At 39.6% G+C, this 25,493-nt stretch overlaps 1 protein-coding gene across 27 annotated transcripts in view; it reads left to right on the top strand.

Annotated features, from left to right (window-relative positions):
• The window catches only part of LOC105465604 (erythrocyte membrane protein band 4.1 like 2), a 227,147-nt gene that overhangs the window by 61,240 nt on the left and 140,414 nt on the right, over window positions 1-25,493 (top strand). Inside the window, exon 1 of one of the 27 annotated variants that reach the window (XM_011714132.2) lies at window positions 2,606-2,716. The exons of 24 other annotated variants lie outside the window; for them this stretch is intronic. The gene's annotated coding sequence lies outside the window, so the exon portion shown is untranslated. Of the gene's footprint in view, window positions 1-2,605; window positions 2,717-24,872; window positions 24,895-25,493 lie in introns of those variants that run through there. 2 more of the 27 variants (XM_011714118.2, XM_011714117.2) reach the window with 2 other exon arrangements.

Genomic DNA, 25,493 nt, shown 5'->3' with positions numbered 1-25,493 from the left:
ATAAAATGAGAGCTGGCCTCGTTTCCACCTTCACTGTTAATATTATATTGTTTTTATCTTTGTACCCTACATTCATGGCTTATGGAATAAATCTTTAAGTAAACACATATTTTTGTACATTTCACAAAGTGAGGCTCATATTCTGATTTTGTTGTCATTTTCCACTCAGTGTTATTTTGTGTGCTCTTTGCAATGCCAAGTGATTTTTTTTTTTTTTGAAATGTAGAATTTTATAACTAAGTGATGCTTAAAAAGAGATAACTAATCCCTCCTCCTTTAATTTTACTGATAGGAAATTTAGTAAAGTGAAATAAAATAACTTGCTTAAAACTACTATTGTTTTCATAACTGGAATTACAATTGGTTCCACCTATTCCAGAACATTTTTCACTATACCACTCTGCCTGTTTTACTTTATCTACTGGGGAAAATGCATAAAGTATTGTTTTCCTCTAGGAGGACTTAAAAGATCATTGACCCCAAGGGTTAAATCTATCTAATTATAACTTTGAGTGAAAAACTGAGACCACCCAAACACAGCTGTTTAGTTAATTTGGCCCGAGCAATTGGAAGAAGTTTGAAAACCATTATGATGTGGCTGGATTGTTGCCATTTTAGGGTTATTTGATATGAACCTGAAAGGAATAGAGGTTAAAAACACACAGCCATATCTGAAGTATTTCTCTTCTGCCATATTAAAACCAATAAATCCATTAAAGCTTTTAAAATGATTTTGCCAAAGTAACTATCTCATCTCATATGCCAAATTCCTTTTACTCTGGAATATATTCGCTTCATTTTGCTGAATTCCTATAGGAATTTGTAGCTGTGTAATTCCTTTAGCAGTTGCTCATACACAGTCTTACGGCATTTATTCTAATGTCACCTTGAAATTTGACCCGTTTATTAATGTTAACTTTCCATGAGGTTGTCTATGTTAGCGGTCTAGGTTATCAGCTCCTCAGGGACAAGGCTATTGTATTGCCATTCCCCTTCTTCTTTCTCCCCTCCACTTTCCCTCGACTCCATAGTGCTAGCAGAGGGCCTTGTATGTTCTCAGTATTATTGCTAGGACTTGTGAAAAACGTTCTGAGTGCATTTGGGGCTAATTTGAGGACAAGGTCTCTTCTCTGTGTGTGTTTATAGTTGTGCTGGCACTGATGATCGAAGGAATGCCTCTGAAGAATAAGCAAGTCTGGCATGATTGGCACACTTTCAGTCAACAGGTAGTTAAAGTTCTTTTTGAGGCAGTAATCGTGGCTTCAGACTCACATTTATTTGCATTTGACCTTAGTCTAAATCTAGAAAAATCTATATATGACGGCTCAGGTGAATTTGGTGAGATGAGAAGGAATATCTGAAAAATAGATGATGGAGAATCATTAGTTTTTGGTTTGCTTGGAAATACTCTTCCACAGAAATGTTTAGAACATTAAATTTGGCATCCTAAAGATTTATTGACAATTTTGTGCATTTCTTGGCTTTCTTTATCTTGAAGGAAGAATTGAAGCTGGTGGGGGGGCAACGGAGAAATTTAGTTTTGAAAGTCTAAGGAGAGCAGGGAAAAAAGGAAGTAACTTTTGTTGCTGGGATCTACTTGTAGGTAGGGAAAGAAGGACAGGAAGAAAGAATGGAAAGAAATCAAGAAATAAGGGGGATAAACAGCCAAATATTAGGGTGGGACTTACTCTGAAACTCATTTTGAAAATTTGGTTATACTTTTGGTTCTTTTCCAGAACGTTTTCAAATGCATGGGGTGGGTGGGGAAACTCCAGTAGAGATGACAGCTTAAGTGTTGGAGAAAGATGATGGAAACTGGCCTGAGTGGCTAGATAGAGTAGGAAGAAACAGAACTAAAAAAAAGAATTCTTTTTTTCTGGCGGCACTCTGCGCTTCTTATGATGCTGTACTTAACTTGTTCTCTAGTGTTGTACCAAAAAGTTTATTCAGTGTAATATAAAGAATCTCTGTTTTGACTGACTGCTTGCTTGCACATGCTTGTTCGCGCTCACGCGCTCTCTTTCTCTTTCCCTTGCGCTCTCTCTCAGCTGCTTGTCTCAGAGGAGGCATTGGAGCTCTCCCTGTCCCTCAATTTGTTCACCATGGAAGTGTCAGGATGTAGACGTGACTGATTCTATGAGCTTCTGGAGAAGCAGCCACACCTCTTTATAGTCTAAGCACACTTGAGTGATAGCGTGTACGCACACATGTGCGCTCTCTTCTCTTAAAAAAGAGAAGTGTATAGTTGTGATATACTTGGCAGAAAGGTTCTTGCGTTGCTAGAGTGGGATCTCATTTCTCTTTAGTCTTTGTTTATTATTCATTATATTTAAATAATAATGGAGCGGCATTCTCTCCAGATCATTTGGAATTATTTGTCATCTGTTTTTGTTTGGCTCTGGAAAAAAATAAGTAAAATAATTTGGGAATCCATTTCATGATTTTAGAAGCAATGCTGCTTCCTAAAGATATTTATGTTTACCTTTGGGCTCTATTATCTGTCTCATTATTTCCTGACCCAGCGCTGGGCCACCTCTGACTTAAGCACTAGGACTGGATTGTGTCAGCACTGTACTTAAGGTGTTTATCCTAATCCAGGCGTCCTTGGATTGCACGGTGCCAGCAAGCAAGGTGGTAACAGTGATCACAGGCCGGGCTGCAGGTGTGAGTTCTGAGGAGATCTATGGTTTACCCAGTGAATTTACTACTGATAAATGTGAGTTGCTGTTTTCCTTGGGATGCTCTGTTGTGGGGCAAGTGGTATTTCTGTTATTTACTGTGTTATTGTCCTCAAATGGAAGGATTGCCTGTGAATTTTGTTTCATAGGGTGCCATTAACCCGTTGATGTATGGTACAGGTTAGAATTTTGGTAGTTGGGTTTGCCAGATTTCCTGGAAGACAGCTTGTATTTTTCTTCCTAAAAGTTATGTGTAACTGTTACAAATTATATTTGAGGGGTTGCAGAAGAAAAAAGTAATAGCGGATTACTCAGTTGTGAGCTTTCCTGGATAGGCACCCTTCACTTTTCCAGGCATTCTGCGTTCCTATTTTCTGCTGTGATTTTAGTACCAACTTGAGCAGTGAAGGAAGAAGATCCCCCCTACCCCAGTCTCGTAAATGTTATACACGGATGAGAGATTATAGTGATGCTTGTATTTTTTTTTGTTTTTTACAAAGCCACTATTCCACATCTTTATATGGTATTTACATCTATAGGAAATTGGAAGGTCCACAGTGAGAGATGCATTGGGAAGACAAAGATAACAAGAGGAAAGTGTATTTGGCAAAAATGAGCTCCATTTGAGAAAACACTGAGGGGTAAATTCATTCAGAAACGTGAGCTTATCACCTAATTGATTTCAGCTCATTGCCTGGTTGATTTAACATGTTTATGCAAATGAGAAATACCTGGCAACTATTTTTTTTTGCCAGGAGGTTAGGTTTCTGCCTTTGCTTAGGATATTGTAAAAAGCTGCTATTTCAGTCTGTTAGCTCAGTCTAAAATTTCTTTGATTCTCTAATATCTGCACAGTAAAGGGTTAGCTAAGTTATTTTCTTGGGTCCTTTCCAGATCTAAAATTACTATGATTCAGGAGGATTATATACCCGCCAAATTAATTTTAGCATGTCTTCTAGAGACATTTCTAGTTTCTTCTTGCTTTTCTTAGAATTTGATATCTTTTGAAGCTAGTGACCCAGTAGGCCAATCTTAATCCATGAGAAGCAATCATGCAGGGTGAAGATAGTAAATACCATGCTTCCCACATTTTCTTAATAGGAATCTTAAAAGATGACATGAGATTTCTTACTACAAATGGGCTGAAATAATATTTGTTCCAGTAGAGTGCTGTTTGACTTAATATTACAATAACTTTATTGAATCATTAAGATGATTATCTTGGATAATAGAAAAGTAAGATTATAATGCCTAGAATGGTTTGAAAACTTAGGCATGCTGGATTTTTCTTATCGTTTCTTTCTGCCCAACGTATATTAAGTAGAACTTTGTGCAAAAGGGTATGTTTGGTTGCTGTGGTGCATACAGAGATAAGTAAGACAGACTTGTTTGGTAAGGTGGATAAGATGGGTGCATTGGGCCTGAGTGTAGGCAAGGAAATGCACAGCTTTTTACAATATCCTAATCATAGTAATTTAAGACAGACTTGTTTGGTAAGGTGGATAAGATGGGTGCATTGGGCCTGAGTGTAGGAAAGTACTATACACGAGAAATCACTGGACTTCTCAGAGTGAGATTCTGAGAAGTCCAGTGATTTCTCGTGTATAGTACTTCCACTGGATTTCTCGTGTATAGTACACAGGGTAGGGGATGCTGTGGCATCTGGGAGAGAGAAGAACAGCATTGAGCTGAGGTAGGCAGGCAAGTCATAGCCTGGTAACTGGACTCTACAGTGGTGCTTGTGATGATGGGCATTCTACTTGGGTGGCTGCCTTTTGAGAAGAGGCTTGAGGATTGAGCCTGGAGACAGTGGCTTTTACCTCCAGAATGATAGCATTCATCCCGGGCAGAACTGAGCATAAGTCTGGAAAAGGAGACTCAGGCCAGAGTGTGGAGGACTCTATTCGAGGTGGAAGAATTGCTTTCTGGGTTTGCTTTCCTCACTCAGTGGAGTCACTGAGGTTTCCTGCACAGATGAATGATATGATCAGAACTGGAGTTTAGGAAGATTAGTTGGGTAACAGTGTTCTGGGATTCAAACTAGGATTGACAATTTATGAAACAAATAGTCATAGGGAGAAAAATTTACCTGTTGCTAACTTATTTACTGGTTTTATTTACTGTAATCAGAGTCTACTGTTTGTAACTATGACTGAAGTTGTTTTGCACAATATAGAAGTCATCAAATAGTTTTTTAGAGTACTGTCCACTAAAGATAACTAAGCACATAAACCTCAGATAAAGTAAGGAATAATCAGTTTAGTATCTTGATTATCATCTTTCTCCATCCAGTCTATTCAGACATGATATTTATTTTGTAATTAATCCTAACTCTCATCATTCCTTCTCTTCGTTTTTTTCCTAAGGCATTCTTAAGCTACTCTTTTAACAGTGTTTTGAAAGTGTTACTTGGTTGGTCTTGGGTGGGTATATCCCAATTTCCCCTACGCCCCCAATTCCTTAAGCAACTAGCTCCATTTTTGTATGATGTTACAGGAAAGTTCTTGTCCCATTTTTGAAAATAATTTGTCCTTAATCCATGTGATAATTGTTTGATTTTCATAGTCTTGGAATTTAAAGTATCTTGGAAAGAAAGTCAAAGTCTCATAGCTAGTAAGTGAAGGAGTTGGAATTGAAATTCAAATCTGCCTGATGCTGAGCTATGTTATATCTCTAAGCTTCAATTTCCTTACTTGTAAAATGGAGTCATTGGTAGTACATTTCTCGTAGAGTAGTCATGAGAAATTAAATGAAATGATACACATAGATTGCTTATCATAATACTGTTATCGCTTGTTTATAAACTACCTTTTAACAGGAATTATAGAAATACAGGGCTTATGAATCCAAAATTAATTCAATTGATAAGGTTATTTTGTGCTTTTTTTAGTTATAATTTTATTTGCAAACTTAACATTTGCAATTACTCGATTTTTAAAACATTAGGTGCTCTTATATACAATAATGAGTGAAACTTGTGTCCTCAATAGTTTCTTTTAATTCTTCCCTACAGACTGTCATTCTCCATGTTTAGCTCTGTTTTGTGTTAATTTTCACTGCTTTTTCCCCCCTGAAATGCAATAGTCCTGTAGTGTCCTACTGGAAACATTGTTCTCTTTGTTACAGCTAAAGAAGTGCCTTTGTCACTCCTTTGAGACATTCTGCAGATGCCATTTTGCAGTCCTGAAAAATATGTCCCTGTCCGCCTTGTGCTGTGTTAAATTGTGCATGTATTGTGCTTGATATTTTAATGAAGTCTTAGAGAAAATTTGACAGTAACACTTGTCATATAACAAAGAAAGGCTCTTTCTTGATCTAATGTAGATATGTGTTCCCTGATCCCTTCATAGCTCTGTGTGGTCTGAAAGTAGATGCCCCCTACACTTAGATGTGACCTCAGATGGTTGATGCTTTTTGACTACCTTCATAGGAAACTGTTAAAACAACTTCTGAGCAGGAACTCTTAAGTCTTTTGTTGATGTGTATTGCTTTTTAAAGACCTCTTAATTTACATGATCTTAATAGCGTTTTAAGTGGCAAGTACGCTCTCTAATTTGCTAAGTGGCTTTAATCCTTGTATTAAGAACTGAGGGAAAAATCTCCTGGGAAATTGCTGTGATAAAATCCAGGAAATTCCTTTCATTCTTTTAAATCCAGTTAAAATCTAACTTAAAGAAAAGTCCTCTGATGTAACGGTGTCTGAAAGCTTCTCAGAGTCCAGTGATTTCTTGTGTATAGTGCCAAGCTCAAAGAGGAATAGTATGAATGTAGCTCTGTGTTTTTGGTAAATCTATACCACATGGCACAATACCAGTTTATTATAACTTTGCTGGGACTTAGTTATCCTGTTTTATACTGCCCTTAAAACTGTTAAGGAGTACAGAGTAAAGGGTGAAAACTCTACATTTTTAAATTTTAATGGAGTTTATTTAAATTTTTGAAAATTATAACACATGTTCAGTGCAGAAAACTTGGTAACAGAAAAATGCAAATAAAGCAAAATTTCCAGGTACCCACATTTCAGGAATAATTACCGTTACCATTTTGGTTGAACATTTCTAGTCTCTTGTCTGTAAATATGTTCGCATAGGTTAAAACAACAGCATTATCCTTTTTAACTCATTTGTTTTCCCTTTGCAAAATAGGGTGATGCATCGCCACAAATTCTTAAGGTAGTAGGACTTACTTTTGGAAGTGTTAATCTGTAGGGCATTCATTCGTTCATTAGATGGACTCGTTTGAAAGTTCACAGTTTGTAGAAAGTGTGTATATTTATTGCCTACAGAAGATGTGTGTCAGAAAGACATAGGCTAGTCATTCTGGATGTTTTCCAGGATCATATAAGTGTAACAAGTCTGTATTATAACTCTTAAGAAGGCTTTGGAGCAAGTAAAGATCTGATCACATAAGCCCTGACCTGTCCTGGAGAGCCGGCTCACTGATTTGCAACAAGAGCTGATTCTGTGCTCGCCTGACTCCTGTCATCTGGGGCGGGTTCCAGTGTTTGTTTATGTCTGGGCATCAGTTGGGCTTGTTTTATAGAATGATTCCAAGCTCTTGGTCGTGCCATTCCATCTGTGTCTTTTAAAGATAAATACACAATTGGTACCGGACAGATCCTGTTACAGTAAACTTTATGGCAGAAACCAACTCTTTATATGGATGTTCTTTTGTAGCTAAGGGGTATAAGTGAGAGGAAACTCCAAGGAGACTCAGATACTGGGGCCAGTCCCTCTCCCCAGAAGAGACAAAGTATCTCTGGCTCCCTTATTACTCTGAGGTCCAATGGGAAGAATATTTACTTATGATATACAGATAATAGAACAGGAAAAACAAGTTTCCTTATCTATTCATAACTGTGCTATTGAATTTATATGTTCCAATATGGTTAACCTGGAATTTTATGGGGACAGTGGGAGGAGATAGACAATGATTGGGAAGCAGGATATGACAGCATTCCAAAATATGGCTGAACTCAAACTGCTTGAACAGAGCTAGTCTAAATCATGAGAGTGAGGTCAACCATAGGAGGAGGAAAGGATCAGGCAGATCATGACAAAGGGAAAGTTAAGTATGGCAGCTAAGTTAATTTTTATGAGTGCTACATTTCACCTTTTTGTTCAGATATATAGTATGTACTATGAACCCTGAATATCTGAGACAGGTCTCAGTCAATTTAGAAATCTTGTTTTGCCAAGGTTGAAAACCTGCACCCATGACACAGCCCCAGGAGGTCCTGACGACATGTGCCTATGGTGGTCAGAGCACAGTTTGGTTTTATACATTTTGTTTTATTACTATTTTTGAAACAGGGTCTCACTCTGTCACCCAGGCTAGAGTGATTTCACCATATTGGCCAGGCAGGACTCGAATTCCTGACCTCAGATGATCTGCCTGCCTAGGCATTTTTTTTGAGACGAAGTCTCGCTCTGTCGCCCAGGCCGGAGTGCAGTGGAGCAATCTCGGCTCACTGCAAGCTCCGCCTCCTGGGTTCATGCCATTCTCCTGCCTCAGCTTCCCGAGTAGCTGGGACTACAGGCACCTGTCACCATGCCCGGCTAAGTTTTTGTATTTTTAGTAGAGATGGGTTTCACCGTGTTAGCCAGGATGGTCTCAATCTCCTGACCTCGTGATCTGCCCGCCTTGGCCTCCCAAAGTGCTGGGATAGCAGGTGTGAGCCACCATGCCCGGCCGGCCTGTTTTACATATTTTAGAGAGACATAAGACATCAGTCAACATATGTAAGATGAATATAGGTTCTATCTGGAAAGGTGGGGCGGGACAACTTGAAGCAAAGGTGGGACAACTCAGTGGGGAGGGAGATTCCTGGTCATAGGTAGATAAGAGACAAATGGTTGCATTCTTTTGAGTTTCTGATTATCCTCTCCAAAGGAGGCAATCGGATATGCATTTATCTCAGGGAGCAGATCGGTGACTTTAAAAAGAATGGGAGTCAGGTTTGCCCTAAGCAATTCCCAGCTTGACTTTTCCTTTTGGCTTAGTGATTTGGGGGCCCCAAGATTTATGTTTTTCACAGTACGTATACTTTTCTATATATTTAAGTATAATATATAAACATGTGTATCCTTTCAGTGAGTGTAGTCATAGATATGTCCTTGTCCGTCATGCTTCAGCTTTTATAGGTACAACTGTAGACACAGTCCTTTTGTTGCCTGGGGCAGACCATGCAAAGTCCAGTTGACCTGTTGCACCTGGAGGCCGTCTTTTTTCATAGAATGCAGTCTGCAGGGGCTGTTCATTCCTCTGGTTCCATTTCTATCCAGTCCGTGTGTCAGTGGTGAGTCCCAGCGTTAGGTTTTCCCCAGGACATACTCTGCCCTGCCCTCTCCTGTTCCACAGCCATATCCCAGTTCTATACGTCATTAGTTGTATGGCTCGTGGGTAGATGATCAGGTAAGTGATTTTCTGGGTCTCAGCTTGTCCTTGAAGTGTGATTCCTGATCAGATCTAACTGCCCCTGGTTCCTTCACGCACTGTGTTACAGCTCAGGGTCATCTTGGAAAAGGGGCTACATTACTGTTAGCCCATTTTAGTCTTTCACATTCTTGGCATCCTGCTTACTCCGCCAGTGGATTTTGCTGGAGTGGTAGAGACTCCCTGCTGGGTTGGTTTGCCATCTACTAGATGTCTCTTTCACAGCCTTGTGATTTGTGAATGTGTGCACCATAAACTCACGAATAACTTTATGATGTTTTTCCCAACCCCAAGTTTTATTCCCGGTATACTGTGGCTTAAAATCGGTAACAGAGCTATTGTTAGGTTTGGTCATATACTGCCTATTTTTAACCATATACCTGGAAGCTTGGGTTGGTTTTTAAAAATTTTTCATCCAAGCCAAGGGTAACCCTGATGGTGGCAGGTAGGCCAGTATATTTTTAAAAAATTAACACTGGGGCAACCTACTCTGCTTTACCTTTTCTATAACCAAATAGACAGGAATGAAAGATTCTCCCAGGGCCCTGGAAGCTTAAGGGAATGAATAACTCCTCCCTCCTCAGGCCCAGTCCCAAGGAGCAAGGTCACTTGCGCCAGCAGCCAGCGTGCGTCAGCAAGATAGCAGAAGCAGGAAGAGAGCTGGCCGGAAGACACATACCCCCTGAAGATGGAGAGGGAGGCCGTCTGGGTACTACGTAGCAGTTATGTCAGACTGAGACACTTCCTGTTTTCAGGAGACTATAAAACCCCTGCCCCGTCCTCTTTGGTGCTGACGCCATTTTAAGCCTCAGCCCGCCTGCACCGAGGCGCTCATTAAAACAGCGTGTTGCTACACACCGTCTCTTGTTGTTTGTTGGCGGGCTCTCAGGGTTTGAACCCATACAAGAGCCTTGCAGAGGCAATTACAAGTATCTGTGTTTCAGAAATATATGCTGGGTTTCCCAGAAGATTACCTAATTTCCCTGGGCCGAGGAAGCCTCATTTCGTATTTCTTTTATCTATAGCTACTAGATGTCATTTCTGGGTCCAGTAATGATCTTGTATTTCTCTCTGTGCGGTAACACCTGGTGGTATATATACCTTTTTCGGGTATTATAAAGGTGACTAGGATCAAATATTTAATTGTAATAGTGAATTTTGTTGTTGCCAATTAAATTCATTATGCTTACCACTATAATAACACAAAGATTGAGAATACAGATTTAAGGAACTATCTTTGGTATTTGTTTTTCCTTATTATGAAATAAATTGGTGCCCAGTCTTACTGTGTGCCCAGCTAGGGATTCAAAGGTGAGTAAGAAGACTGAGCTGCTGAGTTCACAGTAAGACAGACTGATACTGAGAATTCAAATTGGGGCGAGGTGCCGCGACTCATGCCTGTAATCCCAGCACTTTGGGAGGCTGGAGGCTGAGGCGGGTGGATCAAGAGGTCGAGACCGTCCTGGCCAACATGGTGAAACCCCGTCTCTACTAAAAATACAAAAATTAGCTGGGTATGGTGGCCTTGTAGTCCCAGCTACTTGGGAGGCTGAGGCAGGAGGAGAATCGCTTGAACCCAGGAGGCGTAGGTTGCAGTGAGCTGTGAGATGGCGCCACTGCATTCCAGCCTGGCGACTGAGTGAGACTCTGTCTCAAAAAAAAAAAAAAAAAAAAAAAAGAATTTGAATTGATAATTTCAGTAGTAGAAATACATGCAGAGAAAGGACAACAAACTGAGTCCCCATAGAAAGAGAGGAAAGGATGAGGAATGATGGCTATACTGAGTTCATTTTTTGTTTGTTTTACTGGGATTTGGTTTGTAGCTGTACACCACTTAATGAATTAGGTACAATTATTGATTAACTCATAAAATGTTCCATTGACTACCGACTACAAGACTAAGTTATTAGGGTGTGGGGGGTATGGATGTAAGACTGCTGACTTTCCCCTAGGGATCTGATTGCTTGAGTGGCAGCCAGTCAACAGCAATTTAGTGGGAAAGAGAAGGATGCTGGTGATAGGAATTTGACCAGCAAAACTGTGGATACATAAATTTTTCATACTGAACCATTTTGCTTAATATTTAACAGAATCTTACCAATATCAAATATGTGAGAGTGTGAATCCTTTTGCAAATCACCCTCTTAATAATTAAGAAACGTGTTGAGTCAATGAATGCATCTTTTGTGTAAGAATAGATTTTTATAAATTGGTATTAACATTTGTATTATTTGCTACTGGCTGTCCTTCCATAGAAAGATTTTCTTTCTTTTCTTCCCCCTCCCCAATTGAAACTTCCAGGAAGTATCACTCTCCTAGGATTTCTGTCCAAGTAGTTTTCTGAAGCCAATGGGTGGGTGTATGTTTAGATCCAAGAGAAACAAATTATAACCATGGATGTGAACTTTTCACAGTCTTCTCAAAATAAAAGCTTGAAAAAATATTTTTTTATACTTTTCTTCTGCAAAGACCAAATCTCTTTCTGAAGAGGAATAAAGCAAAGACAACATGTTAAACATATATGCATCTTCATGTTGTTGACCCATTCCCCTTTCCTAATAATTAGTAGAACACCTCAAAATGTTTATTGTGTATTTTTGGCCATGATTTTACATTTTAAAAACCAGTACAAAGATGTTATATATCTTTGTACTATATCTTTGTGCTATATCAAGTCCAACAGAGCTTAAAGGTAAAAAAATAAAAAAAGTAGATACGTAGTGGAGTTCAAATAATATTGGACATTGCTGTTTTAACGAATGCGTTTTGAGTGTCAAGGAACAAAATACTGCAGGATTAGATTTATGAGGGTAAGCCAAGTAAAATGTGGATGCCGAGTAGTAAGAGCTTTCTACTGTATCAAACATGAATTAGACATGTTTAAAGCCTCTTAAATTTATTAAATTAGAATATGATTGGGAAAGGGTGAAGGCTCTGTAAACTGTAAAGCCCCTGTAAATATCTCCTTGGTTTACCACACTGATTGGTTTCTTAAGCTACTTGTCTCCCATATGACTACCATTGTGTTTTGTTTGTGTGGAAGAGGACATAGCTGTGAGGGTACACATTACTAACCTGGTAGATGGGGGCAGTGGAAATCAGGGTAGAAAAGGAGTATGACAGCCACAAAACTGACATGTTTTAACTTCAAAACTACTGATGTTTCCAAGTCATGGACTTGAACCAAGATTGTATTGTTTGGTAGGTGGTTCATGCCTGTAATCTCAGCACTTTGGGAGGCTGAGGCTGGCGGATCACGAGGTCATGAGATTGAGACTATCCTGGCTAACATGGTGAAACTCTGTCTCTACTAAAAATACAAAAAAAATTAGCCGAGCGTGGTGGCAGGCACCTGTAGTCCCAGCTACTTGGGGGGCTGAGGCAGGAGAATCTCTTGAACCCGGGAGGCGGAGGTTGCAGTGAGCCAAAATCCTGCCACTGCACTCCAGCCTGGGTGACAGAGTGAGACTCCATCTCAAAAAAAAAAAAAAACAACAAAAAACCAAAAAACAACCTCTATAATTAATAAAGTTACAGGCACCTTTAGGACATTTAATTATATGTCCTCAGTATAGTATACCAACCATACTCATTTGTATTATTATGAGATCTTTGTCTAGACTTTTACAGACATTCACTCTTGAACTAAACAGAGCACTTCAGTTTTGCCGTTTAGGGCTATCTCTTTATTTTACCATCAAAGTTAATTCTGTATATCACAATTTGCTGCTTCATACCATCTCTCTTTTCCTATATTTTTATCTTTAAAGTAGGTTTCTTGTACATAGACTAGAATTGATTCTTCCTTTTTAAACCAGTCTGACAATCTCTGCCTTTTAATTTGTATCTTGAGACGATTTACATTTAATTCTTGATATATTTGGCTACCATCCTGCTATGTGTTATGTATTTCTCCCATCTAGTCTTCGTTTCTTTTTCTCTTTTACAGCCTTCCTCTAGATATGTTTTTCCTCTGACTTCATTTTGTCTTTCCACTATTGGCTTTTTTTTTTTTTTTGGAGACAGAGTCTTGCTTTGTTGCCCAGGCTGGAGTGCAGTGGTGCGATCTCAGCTCACTGCAACCTCTGCCTCCCGGGTTCCAGCGATTCTCTTGCCTCAGCCTCCTGAGTAGCTGGACCTGCAGTCATACACCACCACACTGAGCCAATTTTTGTATTTTCAGTTGAGGCAGGGTTTCGCCATTTTAGCCGGGCTGGTGTCAAACTCCTGACCTCAGGTGATCGGCCTATCTTGGCCTCCCAAAATGCAGGGATTACGGGTGTGAGCCACTGCGCCCGGTCAATCCACTATTGTCTTTTATTAGTTATATGTCTTTTTGTGGTTGTTACCCGGTCTAAATTGAACTCATTATCTTCCCTCCAGAAGAGCCTAGTCCTTCCTTGTTAACTATTTCAGTGAATGGCTTTACTGTCCCATTTCTCGTTATTCTTTCTTTAGCTTTCCCTTGCTCTCTTAATTCCCGAATGTCTTTGGCCATGTGTCTTCTTACCATTCTACTAATTGAATATTTCTTGAATTTGTCCACTTCGTTCCACTGACACTTGCCCTATTCAGATACTGTAACTTGCATAAAGATGAGCTCACTCAGGGCCTAGTTTTAATTTTGATAACCAAAGAAACACAGATCCCAACATTGACAAAGAATTGACAAACTAAGTTTTTAGTCTCTAAAGAAGCAAAAGAAAAGGTTTTGTTATAACAGCAAAACTTAAGAAAAATTCTCTTCATCAACTAACCTTTTTTGATTCTTCATTACAGTATAGAGCAGACCCCAAACACTCTCCCTTAAACCAGTTTCTTGCCCACCAAATATCAACTCTCTCACAGTTCTTTTAGCAGCTGTTCTTTTCTTTTTTCTACTCAGCCCATTCCATAATATGTCAGTCAAGCTGTGTTCAAAATTGAAATTATAAAGGCATACTTCTCTTTGAGAGAGAGAGAGAGCAGAGGCTATGACTACCTATTTGTCAACCTTATATTTTATTTTAAACATTATACAGCCTTGTGGAGCTTGTAACCTGATAGGGGAGAAAGGCAAGTAGAGAGTCAATTGGGGAGAATAGAGGTTGTTCAAAAGAGTATGTATTAGGTGTGTGTACCTAACGCATTTATCGCATGTGTGTCCACAATTGTCTGGCACTTAATGGGCTATCAATAGTTATTTGCTGAATGAGTGAACGATCAATGAATGATCTGATATTGGGCTTCCTGTCCTTCATTCTTTTTTGTTTTTGAGATGGAGTCTCACTGTCTCACAGGCTGGAGTGCAGTGGCATGATCTTGGCTCACTGCAACCTCTGCCTCCTGGGTTCAAGCAGTTCTCCCACCTCAGCCTCCTGAGTAGCTGGGACTACAGGCATGCACCACCATGCCCAGCTTATTTTTGTGTTTTTAGTAGAGATGGGGTTTCACCATGTTGGCTAGGCTGGTCTCGAACTCCTGACCTTAGGTGATCCGCCCGCCTCGGCCTCCCAAACTGCTGAGATTACAGGCATGAGTCACCCTGCCCAGCCTCCTTTCCTTCATTCATAGCACTTATCTTGCCTGTTGATTAGTTTGCCACTGAGATTTCCCTCCAAATATTTTTTCATTAGACACATGGAGGTGACTGTACCTTCTTAAGAAGGTAGACTTGGTCTACCACATTTAGTTCTTACAGCACCTTGATGCTATTCTTGTTATGCAGACTTTTATATATTTCTAGCCCCTTTGGATGCCCTGCCGTAGTCTCCCCTGCCACCCCTCAGGAAAGTCTGGCTTTAGGGTGCTTTTTCTGTATTTTTGTATTACTAAAACTTTTCAGGAATAGTCACTTGTTTGGAAACAAGTTTTAAGATTAATACTAGTAACAAATGATAGGATCAGGGTTAATCTCTCATACCTCTGGGGTGACCCCTAAATTATCATCTTTACTCTTGATTTCTGTAATCTTCTATAAGAACTTAGGTGTCACATCACTTCAAACTCAGTGTACTTGAAAGTTCCAGAATCTTACAGTCTTCTAGTCTTCTCGCCTTGAATCTTGGCATTATTTTTTAGTTATTCTTTATCTGCTATTTAGACTTCAACTCCCGTGGATTATTTTCTCTTAAATATGTTTAATACCTACTCTTTTTTTTGTTGTTGTTGTTATTTTGGCTGGTACTTCCACCTGAGCCTATTTTTATTTATTTATTTTTGAGACAGGGTCTTCCTCTGTCACTCAAGCTGGAGTGCAGTAGCCCAGTCAGGGCTCACTGCAGCCTCCACCTCCTGGGTGCGAGCAACTTTTCCACCTCAGCCTCCTGAGTAGCTGGGACCACAGGCATGCACCACCAACACTCAGCTAATTTTTAAATATTTTGTAGAGATAGGGATCTCACCATGTTGCCCAGGCTGGTGTTGAACCCCTGGGCTCAAGCAGTCCTCCTGCTTAGGGCTCCCAGAGTATTAGGATTATAGGTGTGAGCCACTGCACCTAGCCCACCTGAGCCTATTTACCTTTCTGTCTGCATTCTTCCTGTTTCTGCTGACTACTCTTCCCAATTTTAGGCTCCCAAGTTTATCTTCTCAGAACAACATTCATTCATTCATTCATTCATTCATTCATTCATTCATTCATTCGACAGAGTCTTGCTCTGTTGTCCAGGCTAGAGTTCCATGGCATGATCTCGGCTTACTGCAACCTCTGCCTCCCGGGTTCAAGTGATTCTCCTGCCTCAGCCTCCTGAGTAGCTGGGACTACAGGTGCACGCCATCACACCTGGCTAATTTTTGTATTTTTAGTAGAGATGAGGTTTCACCCTGTTGGGCAGCCTGGTCTTGAACTCCAGCAATCAAGTGATCCATCTCCCTCAGCCTCCCAAAGTGCTGGGATTACAGTCATGAGCCACCATGCCTGACCCTCAGAACAATATTTAGTGTTCATCCTGCTTGGCCACAGTAGGCCCAGGAGATTGGAACCCATGTATACTGCTGGTGGGAATGTAAGTGCAGTCATGTTGGAAAGTAGTCTGGTGTGTCCTCAAAAACTTAACATAATCATTTGATCCAGCAGTTCTGCCCCTAAGTATATGCTCAACAGAAATGAAAACATGACCACACAATAAATTATACACGGATTTTCATAGCAGCTATTCATACTGACCAAAAGGCAGACACAACCCAAATATCCATCAGTTGATGAACGGATAAACACCCTGTGATGCAGCCATAGTATTTAATATTATTGGGGCATACAAATGAAGGAAGTACTGATATATTATAACATGTATGACCCTTGAAAACATAAGTGAAAGAAACCAGACACAAAAGGCCACATATAAGAATCCATTTATGTAAAATGTCCAGGATCAGGACATTTATAGAAACAGAAAGTAGATTAGTGATTGCTGGGGATAATGTGGTGTGACAGCTGGAGTATGAGGTTTCTTTTTTCTTTAATGAGATCAAAATCATATAACATAAATTTATTATTTTACCCATTTTAAAATATACAGTTCAGCGGTTTTTATTACATTTGAAATGTTCAACCGTTACTACTATCTCAGAACATTTTTATCTTCTCCAGAAAAAAAGTCCTGTACCTCTTAAGTAGTCACTTCCCACTCCTCACTTTCCCTAGAAGCTTCTGAATCTGCTACACCATTTTACATTCCTGCCAGCAATGGGTAAGGATTCGAATTCTCCAAATCCTTACCAACACTTCTTTTTTATTTTTTAAACATTGCTATCCTAGTGGGTTTGAAGCGGTATCTGAATGTGATTTTGATTTCCATTTTCTAATGACTAATGATATTTAATATCTTTTCATGTTATGATTGGCCACTTGTATATCTTCCTTGGAGAAATGTTACTCCTAGTTTTTTGAGTATTTTTACTGTGAAAAGGATGCTGGCTTTTGTCAAATGCTTTTTCTGTGTCTATTGAGGTGATCATGTGGGTTTCCCTGCTTCATCTCTATTAATATGGTTTATCGATTAATTTTCTTTTGTTGCACTACTCTTGTATTTCTGGAATAAATCCCACTTGGCCACGATATAAGATCCTTTAATATCCTGCTGGATTTGGTTTGCCAGTGTTTTGCCAAGGATTTTTGCCTGTATGTTTATAAGGGTGTTGGTCTTTAGTTTTCTTTTCTTGTGGTGGTTTTGTTTGGCTTTTGTATCAGGCCCCATAGAATGGGTTAGAAAGGGTTTCTTTTTTGGGTGATAAATGTGGTCTAAAATTGTTTGTGGTGTTGGTTGTACGACTCTGTGACTATACTCAAAACCATTTAATCGTACACCTAAAATGGGTGACTTGTATATCTCCAAGCTGCTACCAATCTCCATGCTGCTACCAAAAAAGCAAAACAAAAGAAAAACATCTGCAAGGAGCTTCTCACCTATATTCTTTAGCCCAAAGTTCTTTTTCTGTTCTTCAAAGCCCTCAGTAGTCTTTCTGGCTGTCATATTTCAGCATTACCTCTGATTTATCTTTGTATATAATTCTGATCCAGTGACAGTGGTCATTTTGCTGCCCGGCTCACCAACTCTTACTCCCCAATGACACAGGATTCTTTTCCTGGTCACTTTGCAAGCCAGGGACCTTCAACTTGTGATGTCCCATCTGGACCTCACTTGGTCATGCTACCTGCTGTAGGAGATGTCCCTTTCACTTGGCCCTTCCAGGTTGAATCTAGCTTACGCACTGGTTCCCGAGGTCTTGTCCCACACACTGGTTCCTGAGTTCTTGTCCTGTACCCAAGAAGAAGGAGGTACACTGACAGTCGAAGAGTGAGCAAGGCAGGGAGCTTTACTGAGTGAGGAAAATAGCTTTCAGTGGAGAGGAGATGCTGGGTAGTGTTACTACTTGAAGGTGGAAAGCCCCCCCGAAATGCGGCTGAGTGTGGGGCTTTTATGGGCTCAGAGTGGGGTAGAGGCCGGTCATAGGTAGGATTGGAAAAGACTACATTCAGTTGGTTAAAAAGCATTATTCAGAAAGAATCAGCTGGGAAAGGGTGGGCAAACAGGAACAGAAGATCTCACTCTGGGTTGTGCGTTTCATTCAGGACTAGCAGTCCTGGTCTTTCAGCTTTCAGGCTGGTTTTTTTGGCTTGAAGGTGAGGGTTCACTGGGGACCTGCCCCTGTCTGTCTAGGCATTTGGCTGCCTCCTGTCACTATCACCAAGATCTTTGAGGGCATGTTGTCCAGTCTGCATCTTCACCCTGCCTTAGGACTGTTCCCATCTCTCTTGAATGTTCCTGTCCCTTTTTCCTACCAATGGCAATTCAGTCTCCCTTTCAGAGTTTTATTCGAGTTTCTTCTATTCACCTTCTAACCAATAGTAATCTCTTGGTCCCAAGCCCCTAAATCTGGTGATTATGTTGTTTCAGTTAAAAAATAGAAAGGATAAGTATGATCTAGAATGTATGTATTTTCTTAAGGAGACAGTGGGACAGAATATTTGAAACCAGAACTGTTCTGGGAAACCTGATGTATGTGTTGGTAGTCCTTTAGGCATCTTTTTAAAAAATGCATTTACAGTTACCTCAAGTTTATAGAGATACCTTTTCATTTGGACTTCTCTGATCTCCCCAAATACAGTCATGTGATACATAACAACATTTTGGTCAACAACAGACCACATACAGGATGGAGGTCCCATAAGATTATAGTGGAGGTGAAGAATTCGTATTATCTGGTGACACTGTTCCCATGGTAATGTCATAGCACAATGCGTTACTCTCACATGTTTGTGGTGATGTTGGTGTTAACAAACCTACTGTACAGCCAATCTTACAAAGATCTAGCACATACAATTAGGTACAGTACATAATACTTGATAATGATAGATGATTATTTTACTGGTTTGTGTATTTACTATACTTTTTATCACTATTTTAGAATATACTTGTTCCACTTACACAAAACAAACTTTAACTGTGAAATAGATTCAGGCATGTCCTTCAGGAGGTGTTTAAGAAGAAGGCATTGTTATCATGGGAGATGATAGCTCCATGTTATTGCCCCTGCCGACCTTCTAGTAGCACCAGATATGGAGGTAGAAGACAGTGATAGTGATGATTCTGACCCTGTAGGGACCTATGCTAGTATGTGTGTTTTTATCTTAGTTTTTAACAAAAAAGTTTAAAAATAGAAAAAAGCTTATAGAATAGGGATTAAACGAAAGGATATTTTTGTAAAGCTGTACAATATATTTGCATTTTAAGCTAAGTGTTACAAGAGTAAAAAAAGCTTTAAAAATGCAAGTTTATAAAGTAAAAAGACAGTAAGCTAAGGTTAATTCATCAAATAAAAATATTTAAAAAAATGTAATGTGGCCTAAGTGTACAGTGTTTATAAAGTCTATAGTCAGGCTGGACATGGTATCCCATGCCAGTAATCCCTGCACTTTGAGAGGTCTAGGCAGGAGGATTGCTTGAGCCCAGAAACTTGAGACCAGTCTGCAAAACATGGTGCAATCCCATCTCTACAAAAAAATAAAAAAATCAGCAGAGCAGGTGGTGTGTGCCTGTAGTCCCAGCTACTTGGGAGGTTGAGGTGGGAGGATCACTGGAGCCTGGGAGGTTGAGGCAGAGAGCCATGATCACACCACTGCACTGCAGCCTGGGTGAACTTTCAGGTGAACTCAAGATTGTCTCAAAAAAAAAAAAGTATAGTAGTGTACAAGTATATAGTAACATGCCGTACCAGTTTGTAGCCTAGAAGTAATAGACTATGCCATCTAGCCGAGATGTGTAGTAGGCTATGCCATGTACGTTGTAAGTACATTCTATGATGCTTGCATAAGGATGAAATCACCTTAAGGATACATTTCTCTTTTTTTTTTTTTTTTTGAGACGGAGTCTCGCTCTGTCGCCCAGCCCAGGCTGGAGTGCAGTGGCGCGATCTCGGCTCACTGCAAGCTCCGCCTCCCGGGTTCACGCCATTCTCCTGCCTCAGCCTCCCGAGTAGCTGGGACTACAGGCGCCCACAACCGCGCCCGGCTAATTTTTTGTATTTTTAGTAGAGACGGGGTTTCACCGTGGTCTCCATCTCCTGACCTTGTGATCCGCCCGCCTCGGCCTCCCAAAGTGCTGGGATTACAGGCGTGAGCCTCCTTGACACATTACTGTAGTTCTTCCTGTTCGAAGAAAGGCATATACTGATATATCTAGCCAGTAACATTAAATGCCAGGCAAGCCTCTGTTGATACATATATATGTATTTGGAAGGTAGAAACATCTGCAAATTTCATTTGCTGTTCCTGGTTTCTCTTATGAAATCTTTTTGAGAACTTTATGGTACTAGAGTGGAAACAGTTGAATAAAGTCCTGATGATGATAGTAAAGTCTTGTGGGCAAATGTGAGACACTGGAAGGTGAGGCTGTTTACCTAAAGGCTGCTTTTTGTAGTTCAGGCTATATAAGCATCATGGTGTGATGTCAAGAATGTATCTCACATAAACTAGAATTGGATTTACACATGGTTGTTAGGCGGTTGAGCCAGAATCAAATTTAGGTTTGTCGAACTCCAGGACTGTTGATTAACCACTGTATGATTTTTGCATTTTATGCTTATTAAGGGAAGTTATGTAATTTCTCTGAGCCTCATTTTCTTTGACTACAGAATGAACTTGATAATATGTGCCTTACAGAGATATTTTGAAGCATAAATATGTTTGTAAAGCATTTAGCAGAAAGTTTTCTCACCAGGTAGGTAGGTCTTTTATTATTAGTAAAATATTTTCTTCAAGACAGTGACTCCAACAAAAAATGGTTTTTGAAAGCAAGTCTGAAACTTCTGCAGAGAATGTTGCATATTTCTTGGAATATTGAGTGCTTTACGTTTTTACACAAAGTTTTCAGTGTTCCGTTTCTCTAGAATTTAGATAATGTTCCAAATAAGTCGTTTGTTGGTCATTACTTTATTTCCCCCTATTGTTTTTTTGTTTGTTATTCTGAATGAATTGTTGTCAAAAAGGTAATAGAATTATACCCTCTTTGTCATTAACTTCCCTTCCAAAGACTTGGAGAATATCTGACACTTGTGGTTAACTGCAACTGTTATATAGTTAAGCCTTAGGTTTTGAAGTTTATGGAATGAGGTTTGGAAAGGCTGATTTTTTTGTTGTTGTTGTTGGAAGCCACAATAGAAATAAACTGGAGAAGTGGTTATTGGTTTTCATCTTGGCTGCAGAAGAAGTATTTGTTGGTGTTGCTATAGAAACATAGTCAAAACTACAGTATTGAAAGCATCACAAAATAAAGCATTGATTTGATTACTTAAATTGTGTTTCTTGTGTCGGAGTTATTCCTAATTGACTTAAAAATGCCTTTGGTTTTTTTTTTTTTATTCTTAGCTGTCATAAATATCCAGATATAAGTTTAAATGAAATAAAGCTCAAAATAAATCAGTGTTCTGAATATGAATGCTAATCATCTAAACTTTTAAAATCACCATTATTCCTTAGTAGTTTGAAAAAATAATTATGTTATAATAAATTCAAATTTCCTGCTGGTGATGGTGATAAGTTATAATTTTAAAAATGTATAGCTTTATATATTTTAGCACAATTTTGGTTCAGTTGGGGATTTTGCATAATGAAAACCACATATGCTTTTTATCTTCAAATTTTATTTATATTTTCTTTTACCAATTTAAATGGACATGCTATTTTAGCTTTTTAATAAAGCTACAATTTGGATCAGTAGAAGACAGTTCCACTAAACAGTTTGTAGGGGAAAATAGCTCTGCTTCTGGCTTTTATAGACTCTCTTGCTCAAAGGAAGAACTGCTATTGAGTCAGTTACAACTTCAGTGGAAGATGTCTTGCAGCTGTGCCTTTTTGGTTTTGTTCCAGAGATAGTATTTGTGTGCACTGTCAGAATGTCTTAAAGGCCCACCCTGGAAAGGATTCAACCCTATAAAAGGAGTTTTGTTTTATAACCTTTCACATATTCTTATGGAGTTCTGGTGGTGATGGTGGTCTTCATTATCTTGTCTTTTAAACTGGCATTTTATTGAGACACAGGCTTCACAGTTTGAGAATAGGAGCTACAGTTGTAGGTATTGTATCTAATGAAATAAATTTAGTCAAGCCCTTCGCACACACTATGATGAAAACAAAATACCCTTCTCCAAACTTTGCAATTTCAGTGAATTATTTTTAACAACTTTTCTGCCTCTGTACTGATAAGGAGATTGGCACTCATTTGATTATTCTCCTGGGTAACTTACTTAATAGATATTGATTTACAAATCAAGTTACTATATAAGAAGAGTTTCAAACACCAATTACTTCTCATATTGAAAATTGTTCGGCCTAAACTGTTTTAAGCCATATGTTTATATAAATGCTAGGAGAATTATCATTGAATATATTCTGGGTGATTGACCATATTTTCTCCAAAATTTCCCCCTTTCTCCTTAGTTTTTTTCCTTTACATTGTTAAAATTACAGCAAATTTAGTTTAAAGATTTTAATTGGTTTTTATTTGCCATTCAAGACTGGAGCAACACCTCATTCTATAAAATAGAACGAATGTCCGATAAGCTGAACAGAGGAAGTTGCTTTTATAGACAGAAAAGAGCTGAGGGAAGCAGAAACAGAGAACAAACGCATGTTGGTTGTTTCAAAGTGACTTTTCTTATAGCGTTAAAACAGAGGGGACTTCCTTATGCCTTCCCCTTTGGATTGGTGGTTGTGAATTTCTTTCTTCCTTTTTAAAAAACTGCCCCGTTTCAGAGTTTAGTTTGATTACCTGGCTCCATTCTGGTGTGATATGGTCTGCTGGAGCCTAGTGCAGGAGGCTAGTCCAAAACAATGGCCTCCTGTAAATTTTATTTAACAAAATGCTCCAAAGTTGTTAGCTTCCTTAAACCCCTTCCTCTCCGAGCCCATGTCTATCTCCCATTACTGTTCTTTTTGGCCTGTGGGGTCAGGATGTTCCTCCTGCTATTGAAGGTTAAACTCTTCTCTGTGGTTTTGATCCTTTTCCTCCATCTTTTTTGAACTACATGCCATTCATTTTCCTTTGTTTCTCCTTTGTGTCTTCAACCTCTCCTCTCTCTCTCTCTCCCACCGAAAGACTGCACCAAACAAAAACAGCCTAAACGTACATCTCCCCTCAATCTTAGACTCTTTGTAGTTATTACTTGACCTTTTCTCATTGCTAAACTTCAGATATTAATTTTCACTTATCTCTTTCCCTCCCCTCTTCTGATATTTTATCTGTAGCCATTAGCTTTTTCTTCTCCTAGCCACTGAACTTGCTCTTTGAGGTTAGCAGCAATCTTGTGACCCTTTTAACCCTTATTGTTCCCTGAAGCAATCTGCCCTTGCCCCTGTTGACCATGCCTCCCTGTTAGACTCTTCTTTCTTGTCAGTACTTTCTTGGTTTTCTTTCTCTTAGTGCCTTTTAGCCTTCTTGATAGGTTCTTTGGTCTCTCTGCCTGGGGATTTTTGGTGAGCATTTATCCTACTGTTTGCTTTCTCTACAGTTTCATCTACCTCTGATAATGCTGATTGGCTGAGCAATTCCACATCTCAGTCTGGAAACCCAGGCTCTGTCATTCAGACACACACCTTCAACCATATTCGGATTTCCACCTGGATGTCACACATTTTCAGCCCAGATGCATTCAAAGTGGAAGCTTTTGCTTCCTTTCTTTCTGATTTTTACTTTGTTTGGAAGTCTCTTTCTAACTTCATGGTACCACCATCTAACCGTTGACTCTCAGGAACCTGGGAGCTTTATTTTTCGTTACTCCCACCATCCAGTTAATTATCAAGTCCCATTCATTTTACCCATTAAATATTTATTGACACCATCTCTTCATTTGCATTCTTATTGCTTCTATCTTAGTCTCCTGGATCCCTGGAGCATCATCTTAACGAGTTTCCTTTTTTTTTTTTTTGATAGCCGCTCCGTCACCCAGGCTGTAGTGCAGTGGCACGATCTTGGCTCACTGCAGCTGCCGCCTCCTGGGTTCAAGCAATTCTCATGTCTCAGCCTCCCAAGTAGCTGGGATTACAGGTGTGTGCCACCATGTCTGGCTAATAATTTGTATTTTTAGGAGAGATGGAGTTTCGCTATGTTGGCCAGGCTGGTCTCAAACTTTTGACCTGAAGTGGTCCACCCACCTCAGCCTCCCAAAGTGCTGGGGTTATAGGCATGAGCCACCACGCCCGGCCAGTCAGTTTCCTTTCATTGTGTCAATTGGTCTCACATGGCTGCCAAAGTTATCTTCCAGAAATACAAAGTTAATAGCTTTTTAAAAAATTGCCTGCAGGATAGAGTAAAAACATCTGAGCTTAGCATATTGATCATGCATTATTTGGGTGTTGCTTCCCTTGTCCTGTCTCCTCCACTCCCCACCCTGTGTTCCAGGCTGTTGAAGTTCTCACTGTTCTCTACAACACATTTATCTTTCACGATTCTGTGTTCTTCACTTACTGTTCCCACGGTGAGGAGTGTGCTTCTACCCACTTATAATAAGCCCAGTAAGCTCCTTCTTATCCTTCAAGGTCAGGTCAAGTGTCACCTCGGGAAGCATTCTTTCTTCATCAAGTCTGTTAACTGTTAAATTGTTTATGCTTCCATCATAGCTCTTATTCTCTTTGCAGTTAGCTATTTAAATACCCTACTGTCACACCACTAGAGCCACATTTTACACAGGTCTGTATCCTCAGCAGCTATCAGCAAGCTCAAAGCAATTCCTCATGGAATGAATGGATCTTTACAAAACCCAGAAGTACAGTATTAAAATCAAGATTTCCTGGGCAGAGGTAATGGTGAGTATAATGGCTTGATATTAGATATTTTTTATTTATTGTTTTGAGTAGGTATGGTTGTGGATTGAGAACATCTTGGCACTTGTGGTTAGGATTTTCTAATTCAAGTTTAGAGAATTAGGTTTTGAAAGTGAAGCTACAGAGCTGTAGTCTCAAATTATGGAGAGCTAATAAAGTTATGAAGGATGGGAAGTACACTGGGTTCTCAACAAGTGGCCACACCATTGCAGATCATATATCAGGCAGAAGGAGGATAGCGAGACAGGTGAAGTGAGGAGAGGGCCCCAGACTGGGGCTGTACCTCCCCAGCACACTCTGGGTTTGTAGCTGTGCCTTGCTTATTACATACACCTTAACGTTTCCCCAGCTTGCCCTGGTAGAAGCAGCATTCAATTTTATACAACGTGTTTTTTGATGAAAGCTTTGTGTTTACACGTTTGATGTTTATATGGTTCTAGCAGAGCCTCTTGGAATGGTGGTGGCTGTCTTAAAGTAAAGGAGAGAAAAGAAAGAAGGGAAATTATAGGGGGTGGGTTGGGGTGGGGATATAATTTTCTTTCTACAAGTTGAGAAAGAAATAGATACATTGGATTGGTGGG

Source organism: Macaca nemestrina, chromosome 5, assembly GCF_043159975.1.
Source record: "Macaca nemestrina isolate mMacNem1 chromosome 5, mMacNem.hap1, whole genome shotgun sequence".
Classification (NCBI taxonomy): Eukaryota; Metazoa; Chordata; class Mammalia; order Primates; family Cercopithecidae; genus Macaca; species Macaca nemestrina.
This window is presented reverse-complemented; position numbering and strand designations above follow the sequence as displayed.